The sequence below is a fragment of the Caretta caretta genome, chromosome 10 (genome assembly GCF_965140235.1).
Source record: "Caretta caretta isolate rCarCar2 chromosome 10, rCarCar1.hap1, whole genome shotgun sequence".
Lineage (NCBI taxonomy): Eukaryota > Metazoa > Chordata > Testudines > Cheloniidae > Caretta > Caretta caretta.
Genome location: NC_134215.1, coordinates 68,502,932 through 68,521,384, shown reverse-complemented (window position 1 = coordinate 68,521,384; position 18,453 = coordinate 68,502,932). Strand labels below are relative to the sequence as shown.

At 40.2% G+C, this 18,453-nt stretch overlaps 1 protein-coding gene across 18 annotated transcripts in view; it reads right to left on the bottom strand.

Moving 5' to 3' along the window:
- The window catches only part of TMC3 (transmembrane channel like 3), a 482,220-nt gene that overhangs the window by 109,147 nt on the left and 354,620 nt on the right, over positions 1 to 18,453 (bottom strand). For 5 of the 18 annotated variants that reach the window (XM_048868304.2, XM_048868306.2, XM_075133145.1 and 2 more), the window contains exons 3-6: positions 12,441 to 12,561; positions 6,909 to 7,066; positions 1,709 to 1,817; positions 1,077 to 1,190 (exon numbers count right to left, since the gene is read on the bottom strand). The exons of 4 other annotated variants lie outside the window; for them this stretch is intronic. The gene's annotated coding sequence lies outside the window, so the exon portion shown is untranslated. Of the gene's footprint in view, positions 1 to 1,076; positions 1,191 to 1,708; positions 1,818 to 6,908; positions 7,067 to 7,511; positions 7,597 to 12,440; positions 12,562 to 18,453 lie in introns of those variants that run through there. 9 more of the 18 variants (XM_048868309.2, XM_048868305.2, XM_075133141.1 and 6 more) reach the window with 3 other exon arrangements.

Genomic DNA, 18,453 nt, shown 5'->3' with positions numbered 1-18,453 from the left:
ATGACGGTTTAGATCATTCTTTTAAGATGTTCTTTTACATTGTATTTCTGATTACTTTACAAACCGTGTAAAACACTGGGGGGTGCAATTTTGCCCCCAAACACAACCGTGTAACCCCACTGACTTCAATGGTTTTCAAATTAAGAAAATTGGAAAGCTTTTCATTATCACTGGGTTTGTAAGGCTACCACTGAGGGGACCGAGGGTGTCTGAGTGGCGGCACAGAGACACATGGGGATGGGGAGGTTGTTCAATTGTGGTGTAGACATTCAGGGTCGGGATGGAGCCCAGACTCTAGGACCCTGTGACACGGGAGGGTCCCAGAGCTCAGGCTGCAGCACGATCCTGAACATCCATAATCAGCCCCTTAGTCCAAGTCCAACTCAGTTGGTACAGGCCAGCCACGGGTGTCTAATTGCATGCAGTGCAGACATACCCTAACAGGCCAGCCAGAGCCCTACGCTGCTGTATTACCACTGGCTGTGAGCCAGGTACTTGTGAGAGATGGATGGCCATTGCTCAAAAGCAAGAATGCCAGCAGTTGAGTCATTCTGCCTCCATCTTTGTGTGCATGCGCTTTTATGTTACAAAAGCACAGGGCCCCTTCCAAAGTTATTCAGCTACTAAACCAAAAGGAAGAAGCTGGGCAATGGAAGAGGGAGTGGAATGCTGTAAAACCAAACGCTCAATGGAGTTTTAAACCTGGGGTTATTAACTTTATTTCAGAATCTTGTAACTGAATACCTAGATACCAACCATGTGGCTCATATAAAACGTCTGAATCCATCTGAACAGGGACTAGCTGTTAGTCTGTGAGACAAAATAATTAATGGAATAACCTGATCCTCTTCTACCACTCATTTCATTTCTTTCAGAATGTCAGTTATAGTGACTCAAGAGCGCAGTGTCAAACTACCGTGGCAGTGTATTATTATGGAAACATCCACCTAATTGTTTTAAGATCAAACCTTCCTGAAAATGGCTATTGTTTAAACAGTGATTTATAAATGGACCTGGAGTAATCAGCAACTCCAGGCAACACCAAGTCATTGATCACCCCGAATCCATTCACATACCTTTGACACACACTGATGTGCTGCTGGATGGGTTTTGTGTACAAATTCCTTCCCTCCTGAATGGAAATTCAGACCTGTTCAAGTGTATGATAGTCTTTCATCGTAGTGGCTGACCTACAAAGATATTGTGATGATGAAAAACATTCACATAGAACCTAAAGCAACCTGGAATCAGGATTTTTAATGAATGTGAGGATCCACTCAGACATGCAATGGTGAATTCTGTTTGACTTGCACTCACCAGTCCTTTCTCTTGGCAAATACTCCACCGACCTTTAGGCTCAAACTCTGACACTTATCAGTAGATATCTTTGGGAGGCTGGGATCCCTGTTTCCACTCCCTGCTAAGAACAGATGACACCCACCTGCTTGGGTTCTTCAGGAGATGCTGGGTGGCTCAGTCAACTCTTGGGAGGGCCAGGAGGAAGGACCACCCAATCATCACAAAGGGCTTTCAGGGAGACAAGAGCACCTTAATTTGCTCCCAATGGGCAGTGGGAGTGAAAAACTAGTCAAGCTCAAATGGTGTCAATAATCACAGGAAGGTAGAATCTCATCCTTTGCATTGGATAGGTAGCAAAGTAGGGTTTCCTTGCTAACACATATTAGCGAGAATAATCCTAGACTCTTACCTCCTTGAAGACTCTTAACGACTGAAAGAGACAGTTGCAGTAGCCTATCTGGAAGCCTCATTAAAAGTCTGCTGAGACATGGAGCAAGTAGCAGGGGCCACCTCAGTACCTAAAGAGAGCCATAGAGAAGGCAATCCAGCCAGAACAGGGAGCTGAATCCTGCTACAAAGCTTGAAAGTTAAGGAGCAGGAGGAGAGGTTTAGGTAAAATGAGATGTGCTGGAAGGCTGATTTCCCGGTGAACCTGGAGAGCCTGGCCTGGTACTAATGCCTGCAAACAGACCTTGCTAGGGTCAGTACGTGTACCTCCCAGAAACCAAGCCATGCGGGCCTTGCTCAGTCCTGTAAGTGATTTAACCTAATGCCTATAACAGTTATTGGAGATTCTTCTAGAGCGCTAACATGGTGGGCTTTTCTATTTATTGTTATTTTAACAGTGAGCTTGCAATTGACAGCACTGCCTTTGAAATTCTAAATAGTACATTATTGTGCACAAACCTATGAATGGGTTTCTTCACATGGGTTCACGCAAACAACCTCACCATTTATCAGTAAGATTAAGCTGGGCATCTTGCTGATGTAATATGTAATAAGATGGAAAACACATACTCGTTTAGGTTGCAATTTAGAGCTATCCTCCATTAGCTGATGGGAAGAAGGAATGAGAGAGGTTTAGCTGCAAGTGACTAGAAGGCATCAGTCAAAAAGAAGGCAAATTTAGTAGAGCTACACAAAGATGAATGCACAACCACTGAGCACTCATGAACAGTCCTGGATTGACAGCTCTGCAGGCTGTGATTTGCATTTATACACAGAACAGACCGAGCAGGCAGCAGTGCCATGCCCTACACTGGCCCTGATTGGGATAGATCACTTGGAGGAGTAAGAGGTTCAGGCCTTGTCTGCAGACAAAACTTTAACTAAAATCAGGTTTCAAAAGCAATTAAGCTAAGCCGGAGCAAACCCTTGCATGTGTTTACATCTGGCTTATATTCATTTAGCTTTTGTCATTGTTACCAAAATAACAGTAAACCAAGGGATGATTTAATCTCAAAGTGTGCGTCGACCTTCCTTCAGTGTACAACTGGTTTATATCAATTTAGCTTAATTTGGTAATTGACTGATTTAAACTAAATCAAGATCAACCAGATTTAAGATATAACTCTAAAAGTAAAGAGATTTAAGTATATCTATGGTGCACTGGTTTAACTAAGTAGATTTAAAACCTGATTTTAGTTGAAGTGGTGCAACTTTTGCATACACACAAGACCTAAGTGTCTGCGGTTCTTCTAGCCCAAAAGTAGCTTGGTTCAAGGGGTGGGCCAAATGGTCAGACGGTCACTGCACCAGTTTGCCTTCTAGTTTCCCACTGTTACCAGAACTTAGAGAATTCAAACAGCAGTCTAAAAAAAACAAAACACAACAAAAAACCCACCCAAAACAACCCACATGGACAACTCCTCCATAACTTATTTCATATATTGGTTTTGTAAGCCTACACATAGGATCAAGCTACATCAAGCAAAGCTGGCGAGTCACACACTACATTCATTTCATCAATGATATGTGGCCCACTTGTCCGATGGAAGATTAAATGGGTATAAATATACATCAGGCAATTTTTCAGTCTGACACCTCTGCCATGACTTAACCCAAAACATAGAATATCAGCTATCAGGAAATATATGCCCTTTAATAATATAAATCCTTTGAAAAGTCTTCAGTGTACTCCAGATACAGCAGGAATTTCAGCAATAATTTCATGTTTGGCTTGGTCCTCATTCTCACAGTCCCTGGACTTATATTATCAGAGAATGGTGTCAAAGTTGAACATGCTGTAGAAGATAGTGCCTGACTGCATACATATACTGTGATTTGTACTCTGCTTATATGTGCTCTGCACAGTTAATCATCTGTATGTTAGATAGCGAGAAAAATAGAGGTAAGCTTAATGCCTGCAGATTCTTCAGTCTGCAGTAGAAAGAAAATATCTTGCCAAGACATCTGAAACAGGGGATGTTAGTTCACTAGAATTCTATTATTATATCCTTAAGTGATTCCCGGAGCAGCAGAGCACCATGAAAAATTATAATAGGCAAAGCAGATGTTGCCCTGACATCCACTCACTGATATCTTGAGAGCCAGTTTTGTTACAGCCCACCTATTTGCAGTGGTTTCTCAGGAGATGGGTTCTGATAAGCCATTTTTATGCCAGGAGTGGGTGTTTATCAGGTATCTGAACTGTCCACTTGAACTGGATATTAAATCAAAGTAGGTTCTGCTAAAGAGCTTGAGTCAGTGAAATGTTTCATTAATATGAATAGGAGTTGTTGACAAGCTTGAGTGTATGTTTTAAGGGTGGAACTGATCAAGCTCTCCTTTGCCTCATAATATTTTGATGTGCCTTTACACAGGAGAAAGACCTGAGAAAAGAGAAAACTCTGAATCCTAAGGGACATCTGCCTCTAGCAATTTCTTTCTTTCCTTCCCTCTGGGGAAAAGCAGAAGAGTGCCAGTAATTACTTAGGTAACTGGCCCCTGCTGGCTATTTTTATACACCACCCTCTCCACCATTCCCCCCGAAAAGTAGCACTTGTCAGCACTCAAATTATCATGAATAGCACTGACCGTTAATATATGTGTGTGGCAGCAGTGTGGTGGGAATGCCATTGCTCTTAGAAGGGGACTAGCAGCTGAACCTGGAGTTTACCATACCATTTTTTAAAAGCTAACCCGCTAGGATTTAAAAACAAAAACCTATTGCCCCATCTTGCTGGCCATTATTAAATTACTGTTCTCAGCAGAAAGCTGCACTGATGGATGGATGGCATAAGCATGATCACACCTATTACTTCTGCAGTACCAACCTCAGTCCTACCAGTGTCAGAGCACAGTGCATCATGCAAGCAGACATTTCTGCAGCATGGTCTTTGGTGGTGAAATCAATGAACAGTGAAACTGACGTACTAGGCATACTTGACAAGCCTCCCTGCAAAGCCATGGGACACCACCTATGTTTTAATGACAGGCCATTGCCCAAAATCCCACAACTAGAAAGAACATGATAAGGGCTTGTCAGCGATAGTGTTTAGATGTTTAAAAAGATTAGGGTTCCTAATGTTGGTTGTGTAGCAGCCAAAGACCAATCATTTTTATTTCAAGGACTGACCAAAAGAATGGAGAATGAAGAGTGGGAAGCCCAGAATGCAATATGCAGAGGTGAAATGGTGACACAGAATTACCTGCTCAGACACACAGCAAAAAATATCTAGATTTATAGATTATATAGATGTAAGTGGGGTCACGGGGATGAGGATGGACCCCCAATCTAAAGCCCTGGGCAGAACTGCAGACCAGACTCCACACAACTACTTTGTGCTATTGCCCACGCTATAGTAATAGATTATGAGGAATTCTTCCCCTAACCATTTCCACTGTCACTCTCTGGCCAGCTGGCACAGAGAAACCCTCCACAGTGCACAGCTGATGCAGAGAAATCCCTCCATAGCCCACTGTAGAACTTAAGTGATGCAATGGGCTTCACCCCAAGAATAAAATACTGTACAAAACCCCTGTGTTAAGAGAACATTAAATTTGCCTGGATAAAGCACTTGAAAGACAAGAAATGCATGTGCAACCTTAACTTTGCCCCAAAGAACCTTTGGCTCACTATACACACCTACAGTACCGTTTTCAGTCTGTTACTGAGCTAGGAAGGCATAGTGCAGCTTTCCTAGTTGTGCACTTTACAACCTTAGCAGAAAACCCTGCAAAATATATTTCACATGTGCAACATGCAGTTTTCAAAGTGCAAATCAAAACCAATTTTCACTAATCACTCAAAGACACTACTTCACAATGAGGGCTATTTCCAGGCCAAACGTCTTGCTGTTTTAGTTGTCAAGCTGATCATAATGAAGTCAAATAGTTTGTTGTTATTTTTTTTCTTTTTAAACAACATTGGTGTGTTTCGCCTTTCCACCCTCGCTCCTATACTCAAAAATAGCTGGGCTGTTTTTGCTCAAACTTTCAAAATAAAATTTATTTTCAGACAGAAAATAAAGCTGGTTAATTTTAACTCAAAAGGCCCAAATTACAGAAAGTTGAAATCTGGGACTAGCATGAAAACTGTCGTGACACCTTAATTATACTGGGTGCTGCCATTTATGTTCTAGTCCGTACTCAGTGTTCTCATTTACAAACCACTTAGGGACGAGTCCAGCAAGAAGATGAGTGCTTCCAACTTGGTGTTGAATGCCCTCAAAGCTCATTTGTATCTGAAAGGTATTTTTAAGTTGGAGGATTGTGGCTTGTACAAGACGCAAACAAAATATTTGTATTTAACAGTAATATTCTGGTTTTGTTGGAGTTCAAATAAATTTGACCACCAATTTAAAAGTGTATAATTTGCTGTTTGATATTATATGAAATATTTCATTGGTTCCAAAAAATTAATCCTACTCTGAACAAAGCTTTTACACTGGTTTTGCAGGAGCATGTGACATGCTCCCATCAAACACACGAACAAACAGGAAAGCACAGATTTATTTTGAACTGTGTTTTTCTTCTATAAATTAAAAGGCCATTCCCCTCTTACATGTCATGTGTATTTAATTTCATGCTATAGGGTAATCCAGTGAGAATATGGAGAGTGCCAAAAAATACTTTTCCCATTCCTTTTATTTCCTTAGGCAAATATAAAGAATTAGAGGCAGAGAAAAGATGAAAAAGGGGAAGGCCAAGGGAAATACTGAGGTCCAAGAAAGTAAGACAGACCAGTCTAAACAAGGATTTTTCCTGGCATATGCAAGAAGCAATGATTATTTATAACAGGGAAAGGCATCTGTCTTTGATTATGATTTCATGTATACTGTTGACTGTGGTGAATTTAATGTGTGCCAGAGAAGACTGTCATCCGACAGTATGAAATTCCAGTGAAACAAATTAATCTCTCTCAGGGAGAGCATTCTGCCTTCCACTAACTGAAGGACATTACAGAAGGAATTTTGTGCCAGGAAAAACAAAAGTATAGGCTATTATGAAATACAGAAAAATCAGATTTAACTTATGAACAAAGGATAGCAATCAAAGCATATTTTAAACGTGTATTGGGATTCTTGGAAGTATACAGTTTCATCGTCTTATCTTTTAACTCAAGACTAAGCTTTGCAAGAAATAATTTAAAAATAGTGAATTCTTACCTCCATTTTTGTGTCGCCTTAAGGAAGTAGCCTTTCAGTTTGTGTTACATGAGAAACATATAGCTGTTAAGCCATTGGCAACAGAAGAATATTTATGAACTCATGAAGACACCAGATAAGAAAAGCACATGGAAGTGTGCGAGATACCATATACAAGTCTGTGGAGCAAACAGACAGAATTTCTTTTAACCCTGTTTTATCTTGTAACAAGATATTTCAGCCTAACAACCTATTAAACTGGCATGCAAAATATTAAACCAATTGAATCCGGTGACTCCATGTATTATCTTCCCCTTCAGTGCAAACCAGAAACACCTGACTCTACCCAGCCAAGCCAGCTCACGAGAACCAAAGATAATGGCAACTAAAGTTACCTCATGAGCAAAGGATTTTTTCATAATACAGAATCTGTGGCATTGCAATGCTGTGCCTCTTGAAAAACTAGAACATTATATGCTATAATGAGAGCAGGAAGAACCAACAAGATCAGTGATGTACAGCACAACTGCTCCAAAGCATCTGAAGAAGAACTCAGTGTAAGCTCAAAAGATTGTCTCCCTCACCAACAGAAGTTGGTCCAGTAAAAGATATTACCTCACCCACCTTGTCTCTCTAAAGCATTTGTCTCTGTTCCCAGGGCTGGGGAAGAGAAACAGTTTTCAATTAGCCATTCTGGACACTTCATCCCTATCTGAATTCAAATTAATAAAGTGTGACTGTCTACAGGGTTTCCTTCTATTGCAAGAATGCTACTGCTTTCATTCCCTGCATGAAGTTTCACTTGCTCATCTCTGCACCCTACACTGACAGCAGACCTTAAACATTAGCTACAATTACTGTCTAGTTCTGGCCTTTTAAAAAATAACAATCAATTGCCCCACAAAAGACATTTTCTGATTTGATGGACAAGCTACAGCTCAGAATGTTCTGAAGTCTGCACAGCCTGTCAGGAGGCAAGGAGCTGACAGCATCTGTTGACACATTTCTTCACAGTAGTGTGCAGGCTTGCAGATTTGATTTTAAAATATTCTGCATTTGAATGTTGCTGAGTGATAGCATGTCAGAGGCATTGAAACTCCAGCCTATCAGTTTCCCATCAACTTGAACAAATTAGAAATCAAGGAATCTAGATGAGTTGGGTTGTTTTTTTTTTTTAGTGTGGTGGTAGAGTAATTATTTAAGTTTATCCACTGGATCAGAATACTGTCCAAGAAAAGCTATTATGCTGATGGAGTGGCTCCATCTGGTAATGAATAATATCAATACTCCAAAATCACATCAAACTCATTTTCTCAGCGTAAAAGCAGCTACTATTTTACCCTCTCATACACTTCATTAACAAATCAGAGCCTAAATCCCAACCCCCACAATATAAATATGGCCACAGACAGCCACTTGTCCTTCTTTAAACAGCAATTGGGAGCATCCGACCTGAGCTTGTATTGTTGAAGGCAGTGGGATTTTTGCCATTCCACTTCAATGGGAGCAGGCTCAGGCTCATAGTTAGTTAAAATAATAATAATGAACGAATGATAAAAATGTCTCGCAGGCAGTCCAAGTTAGCAGAGAGGGCTATCACACTTTTTTATGTACCTGACACTCTGCTGAGAAATTACTATTACGGCATGAACTCACTGAGGGCAAGAGTCGTAAAAGAAAATGTCAAACTGAATTCCAACTACTCTCTACCTCCCACCTTGCCCCCCTCTTTATCTGGATCCTTAACTCCTTTGAATTGATTTACCAATCACATTCCTTCACCGTTGCCAACATTTCTGTCTTTCAGAAACTGCACGTGGAGAAAGGATTTTCTTACAATGTTCCTAAGTGAGAGTCCCCACGGTTTGTAAATACCAAGATGCCAAGATTTTCAAAAGTGACTAGTGCTTTCGGGTGAACTACAGGAGACATTTTAAAGAGGCCTGATTTTTAGAGAGCAGGAACTCAGCACTTTCTGAAACATCAGGTCCACTTAATTCTCAGTGTGAACACACAAAAGCTGAGTCACTTTTGAAAATCTTGGCCATATTCTTTAAAATATTAACTGCATCTGTTTAGCTTTTCATATTTTCCAGATCTCTTGGTTCCCATTCTCACTTCCTCCTTGGTTTTTTGGTGAAAGAAGGCACTAAGCTAATCATTCTTCTACTTCCCTCCTCAGCATGAAATCCTTAGAATGGGACCCTATACTAATTTTTTGGAAGACCCCACTCTGAACAATTTTGTCCATTTCAGAATCTGAGTGGATGCATACTCCCAGAGGACACTGGTTTGAGTGCAAAGGCAGCAAGCCCTGGCATCTTGTACAGCAACGAACTAAAACACAGCTCCAGTTGTCCCATGAGTCAGTAGATTGTTACATATTTGTACATGTGGGAAAGCCAAACACATAGCTTCCAGATCTAAAGCCTGGAGCTATCATTGACTGAGCAAATTAGAGACGAGATGCTTAGGCTCTAAGGAAAGAGAAGGGTTTAGCAGTGCAAGAATATCTTTCTAGATGCCAAATTACAATGGCTGTTGAAAAAGGGGAAAATAGTAACATTATCAAGGGCAACCCAGTGTAACAGATCTGCTATGAAAGATTTCTTTTGCATTTTCTTTGGCTCATTTATTCCTTTATTCCATTTGTAATGTATTAAATACAAAAGCATCTAAATCTCATTAAGGTAATGACAAAACCTAGGAAGTTAAAAGTTAAGAGTTGGGGAGGATGGGTTACGCCTAAGCCTTTTCACCTTTAGAGTCCTGGATTCAATCTTGTCTTAGGTCACTGAGGGAAACAAGCTAGGTGGTCTCACTCCTAAAACTCTAGTGAACGTCTGTCCTTATTCCAGAACCACACGACTTAGGAAGAATAGTAGTCTTTGCTGGAGAAAGATCCAAGCCTGGAATAATGAGGGCATTGCAGGTCAGGACTATGAGGACGACGGAAAAAAACTAAATGCCTTTCACAAACACTTTCCTGCAACACACCCAGCAATGGATGGTGCCATTAGGCACTCACTTACATGAGCACTGAAACTGCTTACACAGCTTGAACATAGTAAAAGTTACAAGAGATGTGCCACACTTCATACCTGTTCAGTTTTCATCACACAGCATTTTCTAGGTGTCGCCAAGATATTTTAGTAAATAACCTGATTGGGAAAGGTTGATACCTCTGGAAACCAAGGTCCTCTCTTTATGCTTCCTCACGCTACCCTGCTAATGAACCCTAACCTTGACATGAAGGGAACATGCCAAGGGCTAAGAAGTATTTCGGTCTCAACTCCCTGCTTGGCCTCTGGACTAAGACCATCAACACGGTGCTGATTAATGGCAACTGTAATGGCAGGTTTATTTTGTGACTATGACACCTACTCAACAGTAGATTCTAAGGCCAGAAGGGACCACTGTGATCATCTAGTCCAACTTTCTATATAACACAGACCATAGAACTTCCCCAAAATAATTCCTAGAGCAGATCTTTCAGAGAAACAGCCAATCCTAACATAAAAAGTGGTCAGTGATGGAGAATCCACCGAGACCAACTGAAAACAAATCACAAACTCATTTCTCATACATCACATCCGTAAGATGGCTATGCTTGCAGTCACTACTAACCTATCCTATGTTAGAGCTTACGACCTAGAGGTAACTTGTCTCCAAAGAAATTCAATGCCTTCAACTGCTTGTCCTCCATGCAACTTTTCATAAACAGAAAAGGAGTACTTGTGGCACCTTAGAGACTAACCAATTTATTTGAGCATGAGCTTTCGTGAGCCACAGCAGTGAGCTGTGGCTCACGAAAGCTCATGCTCAAATAAATTGGTTAGTCTCTAAGGTGCCACAAGTACTCCTTTTCTTTTTGCGAATACAGACTAACACGGCTGTTCCTCTGAAACTTTTCATAAACAGAGACCATCGTCGCAGTCCATCTCTCACAACCAGAGATCATGCTGTTGGTTCACACCAATATTATCGACTTCACGCCAAAAAAGAAGGGGGCAATGTTCTCTCCTTATTAACTGTTAAATGTAATTAATTGTAGCAGTCCCTTTCAGTTTTCTTCAACATAATGTGTATCATTCAGCGTGAGGCATGATTGAATTTCCAAGTAGAATTTCCCAGATTCAAAGGTTCTAATCACTTGGAGTCATTCCAATACTGAAGGAAATATGGTTTGAATGTGATCTTTAGTTAAAAACTGATGTACATTCTTCATCACGTGAACTCAATCATCCAATGTATTATACATCTATTTTAATACAGGTATTTATCAAATGGACTAGATTGTAACACCTCTGATCAATTGTTAAACTACAATCTGTTTACTCAATCATTTGCATTTCAGCCCATCCATTGTGCTTAAAAAAAAAACTACTTTCAAAATGTTGTTTGCAAAACTATTTCTAAATCCTGATCCCATTCAAAACAAAAGATAAAACTTCAGTTATCTTTTATTATAGCAGGAACTGGTCCTTTGGTCCAGAGGAACTCAAAAATATCTCTGTCATTTTTCATTTGGTTTAAGGCAGACTTTGCACAAGGTACATGCAAGGGACATAAGATCTCAGCACCAAAACCAAAGCTGGTTTCAGGTGTAGAAACATAAAATAAGCATCTGAAGCCACACATACCCCTTTTTTCTTTAAACATGCACAAATTTAAAATGACCAAATGGGTTTTTAGAAAAAATATTCCAGACAGGCTTTATATGGTAAATTTTGAGCTTGTGTGAATTTTTATGACTGATTTATAAACCCCTACAAATTAGGGCTTGTAATGGAAAGAGTGACATAACTTCAGCAACATTTCAGTTTCATCAATACCATAATGAGCTTTAATTATGTAGTTATTTCACACTTCGACTGATTTGCAGATTCTAGATTTGCACATGTTTTTCATGACTCTAGTTGCGTTCATAAAGACAAATACATGTTAGGAATTACTAAATTTTCAGAATTCTTGTCTGAGTCAAAAAGTTATTTTCCTGCAAGATTATGACTGCTCTTGCCAGCAAATTATGACAGATGCGAACAGGTTCAGTCCTGGAGTTTCTGGAACTCTTCTTTTAACAGGAAGGGCCCCCTGAGACCTGATGTAGTTTTCCACTAAGACCAAGAATCGCTGAGACTGCTAGGATTGCAATTGATATTACTGCAAATTGGAAATAAATAGCTGATTTCTGAACCTAAACTTTGGGTTTCTAGTAAATGAAGAATAAGGAGGCAATGCTATTAGGTAGGTCTAGGACATGCAAGGCCTAAAGACTGCAGATTTAATATCTAGTTATAAACTTTCTTTGGAAATCGTTAGTTATTTTGCTTCGATTAAAATTTGCTGTAGTTTTTGCAAAGTAAATAATTAGATTTGAACACAATCATGTTGTGTAGCCACATGAAAATAAATTATATTTTCTGCTTGCATTTCAGTTGCAGATTTAATTGATGTAACAGTGCAGAAAACGGAGACAAAATTTTATTTCTTCTGCCTTTTAATTGCCATCTGCTAACATAAGATTACGTTTCTTAAAGTGACTGGGTCTACCTGCCAGCTGAATTTTTCGCCCGACTTCCTCGAGCTCTGGCAGCTGCCTTCGTTATTGGTGAAAATGGCATGGCAAAGCTAGCATGAAAAAATGAGGGTAAGCACCTGTCACTTCATTTTTCTGCAAAGAAACAAAGAAAACACATTAAACTCAATGCTCTGTGCAGTCTATACTCAGTGACAATTTGCTGCGAAATAGACTAAAGCATCAGTTTGTTCCTGAATACAATAACAAGCCTGACATATAAAAGCACTTCTAGCAACCTGCATATTTATTTATGATAAACAGAAAAGATAAATCTTGAGTAAACAATGTGAAAGAAGGACAAAATTACACGAGCGATCTCACCCAAGATCGCTAACTTTCTTTTGCACCCAGGATCAGCTCCTAACATGGACCTTTTTGGAAAAAGAGAGTCATCAGCAAATTTCACCTAGAAGCCAGTATTAGAGACAAGCCTCTTAACTAATTATTGTTTGTGAATTATTGTTCGTGAGGCTTCCTTTTGGGCCTCCACTCAGAAAGGTTCTAAACACATGCCTAATTTTAATCATGTAAGTAGTCTCACTGAAGTAATGGGATTATTCATGTGCTTAAGCACCTTGTTGAATTGAGGCCTTGATCTCTATAATGGGGAGCCAAGAGTTGGTGCATTTTAAGCAGAAAGATGGTGTAAAGGTGACCACCTCACTGGAATCAGATGGTTCTCCTGGAGCTTAGTGTGCATCTTTGAAATCTGCCAGGTATAGTGTGAAGACAGGGAGAACATGTCCCTAAGAGGTCAGAGAGTGGAGAACCAGGGGAGAGAGAGAGCAAGAAGAAGGACCAAGCAAATAATAATCATTTCTCTCCCCACACATATTCTGATATAGTTCAAAAATAAAAATGGTGAAGTACCTTAGTGTATCCTCAAGGTGTTTAAAACTATCAGCTGCCTAAAACTATGTTATTGCAGTGCTAATGTTGCACACAGAGTAAAACAAAGACAGAAGAAATGCAAAAAGAAAAGCAGTACTAGTGGCACCTTAGAGACTAACCAATTTATTTGAACATAAGCTTTCGTGAGCTACAGCTCACTTCATCGGATGCAACTTCAGAGGAAATGCGAACATCAAGCCTCCGACAGTGACCTCACCTGGACCACATGTGTGGTATTTTCTATTAAAGTCTTTCCGGCTAAGTGTTAAATCTAGAGGTGTGTGTTCAGAAAAGTCCTGCTGATCCATAATGTGCACAGGAGAATAGCTTTGTCTACACTGGGGAATTTATTAAAAAAAGCCCACTGGTTTTAAAACCACTAGGAACTATAGGGTATGTAGGCTAATGTAGTGCCCATCTTTAAAAAAGGGAAGGAGGAGGATCCTGGGAACTACAGGCCAGTCAGCCTCACCTCAGTCCCTGGAAAAATCATGGAGCAGGTCCTCAAAGAATCAATCCTGAAGCACTTGCATGAGAGGAAAGTGATCAGGAACAGCCAGCATGGATTCACCAAGGGAAGGTCATGCCTGACTAATCTAATCGCCTTCTATGATGAGATTACTGGTTCTGTGGATGAAGGGAAAGCAGTGGATGTATTGTTTCTTGACTTTAGCAAAGCTTTTGACACGGTCTCCCACGGTATTCTTGACAGCAAGTTAAGGAAGTATGGGCTGAATGAATGCACTATAAGGTGGGTAGAAAGCTGGCTAGATTGTCGGGCTCAACGGGTAGTGATCAATGGCTCCATGTCTAGATGGCAGCCAGTATCAAGTGGAGTGCCCCAAGGGTCGGTCCTGGGGCCGGTTTTGTTCAATATCTTCATAAATGATCTGGAGGATGGTGTGGATTGCACTCTCAGCAAATTTGCGGACGATACTAAACTGGGAGGAGTGGTAGATACGCTGGAGGGGAGGGATAGGATACAGAAGGACCTAGACAAATTGGAGGATTGGGTCAAAAGAAATCTGATGAGGTTCAATAAGGATAAGTGCAGGGTCCTGCACTTAGGATGGAAGAATCCAATGCACCGCTACAGACTAGGGACCGAATGGCTAGGCAGCAGTTCTGCGGAAAAGGACCTAGGGGTGACAGTGGACGAGAAGCTGGATATGAGTCAGCAGTGTGCCCTTGTTGCCAAGAAGGCCAATGGCATTTTGGGATGTATAAGTAGGGGCATAGCGAGCAGATCGAGGGACGTGATCGTTCCCCTCTATTCGACATTGGTGAGGCCTCATCTGGAGTACTGTGTCCAGTTTTGGGCTCCACACTACAAGAAGGATGTGGATAAATTGGAGAGAGTCCAGCGAAGGGCAACAAAAATGATTAGGGGTCTAGAACACATGACTTATGAGGAGAGGCTGAGGGAGCTGGGATTGTTTAGCCTGCAGAAGAGAAGAATGAGGGGGGATTTGATAGCTGCTTTCAACTACCTGAAAGGGGGTTCCAAAGAGGATGGCTCTAGACTGTTCTCAATGGTAGCAGATGACAGAATGAGGAGTAATGGTCTCAAGTTGCAGTGGGGGAGGTTTAGATTGGATATTAGGAAAAACTTTTTCACTAAGAGGGTGGTGAAACACTGGAATGCGTTACCTAGGGAGGTGGTAGAATCTCCTTCCTTAGAGGTTTTTAAGGCCAGGCTTGACAAAGCCCTGGCTGGGATGATTTAACTGGGAATTGGTCCTGCTTCGAGCAGGGGGTTGGACTAGATGACCTTCTGGGGTCCCTTCCAACCCTGATATTCTATGATTCTATGTCTTCACTGCAGAGTTAACTCAATTTATTTACATTTTTTGAGTTACCCATCATGAGAGAAAGAGCCCAAGTTGTTAGGCCAGGCAGGGAGACTGTGTCAAAGTCCTGCCCCATTTCTGTCATTAGTCAGGATGCGGAAAAATCTAAGTAGTTCTCTACTAAGAATATGCTAAGTTATTTTTCAGTCAGTAAGTAAATGTGTGTGTTCATACTGTAATCATCATTTCAATAATCCTTTTGCCATGTGCTGTTCGTACAGTACAGGGTCAAGTATTCTCAAAATTCTTGGTTTAATTCTATGCAGTTAATACACCCATTGTATCAGCCAGGTGATCAATGAAAAAATCAAACCTATATATTTTGAACATATATTCAGAGGTTCTAATGGAGGTTCAACCAGTGTGTTCATGGTATGAGATTTATTTAACTTTATTGCAAAATTAAAGGTCCAATTTTGGTTTTGGGGTGGGCAAGCACACGGCAAAGGCTGGAGGGTTTTTTTCATACTATGTCAGATAAAGTTGTCAGAAGAGGATCCATAAAGAAAGACCTGATTTTTAGTCATGCTGGAATGAATAGAAGAGTTTATAGGACAAATGTATCTGAGGTTTTTTTAATTTCATCCATATTTATGGGCAGATATTTAAATATTTTGCAGGAGAGACTCTGATGAAATACACTAGAGTATTTACCCAGAAGCATGAAAAGTTTTATTGCTTTAATTTTTTAAAAGACATTTCTAATTTTTGTGATAACAGAAGTAAAATATTACATCAATTATTAGTATGTCTATGAAGAAACCATTAGTAGCAATGTATTTGAACATGTATAGGAACGAAAGGTTCAAATTCAGGGCAGATAACACTACTGCTCCACGGGGAGTTATTCATTTTACTTTTATTGCAGTCTATTATAATTAGCATTTTTTAATTACTAGTTCCAACACCCACACTAATAAAGGATTCCTACCTCTTTAAATGGACATCTGTGTGCCATGGTACGGTAACCTGAGCTTATTTTGCATCAATACATGCAGCCATACACCCAGGACTTTGATCTCTTCAAATCTCATACACGAAGCAGTTCTGGTATATATCAGTACTACGTATTTGGATGAGACAGTGCTATGGAAAACCTCGGTGCTACAGGAAGTGGTACTGGTGATTCAGTAGGTGTCACTCTTCCCTTTGAGATGGTACTGAACCAATGCAAGAGCACATTGTAAGGAACTATTGCTGCTGGAGATGCTGTCTGAAATTAGATGTACAACTAAGGTCCTTTGCCACTTGAAGTGAGAGATCTCATAGCACTTTCCCCACCCCACCCCCCCCTCAAGAGTAGAGGTGCTAACCTCAGTGTCCTGGTCAAATATTACTTTGAGTAATCACAGTTGGTCATATTTCCCTCTACAGTTTCAATACAATAAAATATTCTTCACTTCATAAGACAAAGCGGTTTTATGCGATTACTGTGAATAATAAGAGTTGCTACTTTCCACCCCAGAGATGAACATAAGAATGGCCACAGTGGGTCATACCTATGGTCCATCTAGTTGGATGGCTGCAGTTCAGTGGTACCTGAAATGATTGCGACAACAGAATATGCTACATTGTTTATTGTAATCTATTGCTAAAGAATAGAGAGACTTTGGATGAAACCTTCAAAAAGACCGAGCCAATCTCATTTTTTTAATTCGTGGAATAAATGTGTAACAAATGAGAGAGTGATCTTTTAAAACTGTCGTGAAAACTTTCAGCACCCTTTTTAGATAGAGCCAGAGTCTCCAGCCAGGAGGGATCACTGGATTTTCTAGTCTGACCTCCTGTATATCAGAGGCCACTAATATCACCCAGCACTCACACACGAAACCCAACCACCAAATTAGACCAAAGAAAGCACAACAACCCACCAGAAACTAAGGCTATTTTGTGCCACAGGAAGAGAATAGGAGGGACCAATGTGCACCAGTGCTTGAGGCCCCTACAATGGTAGGGAAAAGATTAAGTGAGATATACTCACATAATCCTGGCAACTGATATGCACCCACATGCTGGAGAGGAAGGTGAACCTCCCCTCCCAATGGTCATTTGTTTTAGGATTAAAACATTCAAGTATGTAACCATGTTACAGACACACTAGTTTGTGATGATGTACATGATGGTTTTACCATTTCAGTAAATTACACAACATAGACTTCTTAATTACCACATATGGACTCTGCCAATGCTTAAATCTCTTAAATTACGCCAAAATGGCATTTCATAAAATATGTCGTCAGCATCTCACTCAACCAGTTTAATCCCACGAAGCAATGAGTTCGAGTAGTTATTTAGACCATGAAATGAGTCTTTTAGGAAGGAGGCTACATTGCAAAAAACAGCATCACTGTTCCATAATTTAGGAGTGAAATAATCACACTGTGGTGTTATTTGTACGGTATCAGGCATAGGTGTATTATCAGATTCTATTTCAATGGATCAGTGCACCCAAGCCGAACCTTCACTGCAAGAAACAGAAACATTCCAGCATCACCGTCAACATTACCAGGTTCTATTTCCCCTTCTTGGTATGTGATAAGGCTCACTACAATTGGTCAACACTGGCACCAGAAAGACAGGGGGATAGGTTTGTTTTTTTTAAATTAAAAGAGCAATATGGGGGGATTTTGGTTACACTAGAATAAATTGCTGGATGGGAAACACTTAGGATTTTTTCAGCCTCAGCTCCAAGCTTTTCAAAAAAGGCCATGACAGAATTTTGGGCCACTTAAACATTTTGATTTGGCATTTTAAAGCCTCTTCTACATATATTCATTCTTAAACACAAATCAGACACAGAAAATCACCAGACCACTTCAAGTTTATTAAACATGTTTATTTCTAAATTCATAGATTTTAAGGTTAGAAGGGACAATGATGATCAGCTAGTCTGACTTCCTCCAGAACATAGGCCAAAGATCCTCATCCAATAATTTCTGCATCATGCCCATAACTTCTGTAAGAGTTATAACATCTTCTAGAAAGATGCCCAGTTTTTTTCCCCTTCAAATCAAAAGACTTCAACTGATGGAGAATCCATCACATCCCCAGATAAGCTGTTTCAATGGTTAATTTACCCTCTCTGTTAAAAATGCATGCTTTGTTCTAGTCTGAATGTGTCTAACTTCAGCTTCCAACCATGGGATCTCATTTTCTGCTAGATTAAAGTGCAGTGTACTGTCAGAAATCTGTTCTACGTGTATGTACTTGTAGACCATGATCAAGACACCTCTTTACTTTCTCT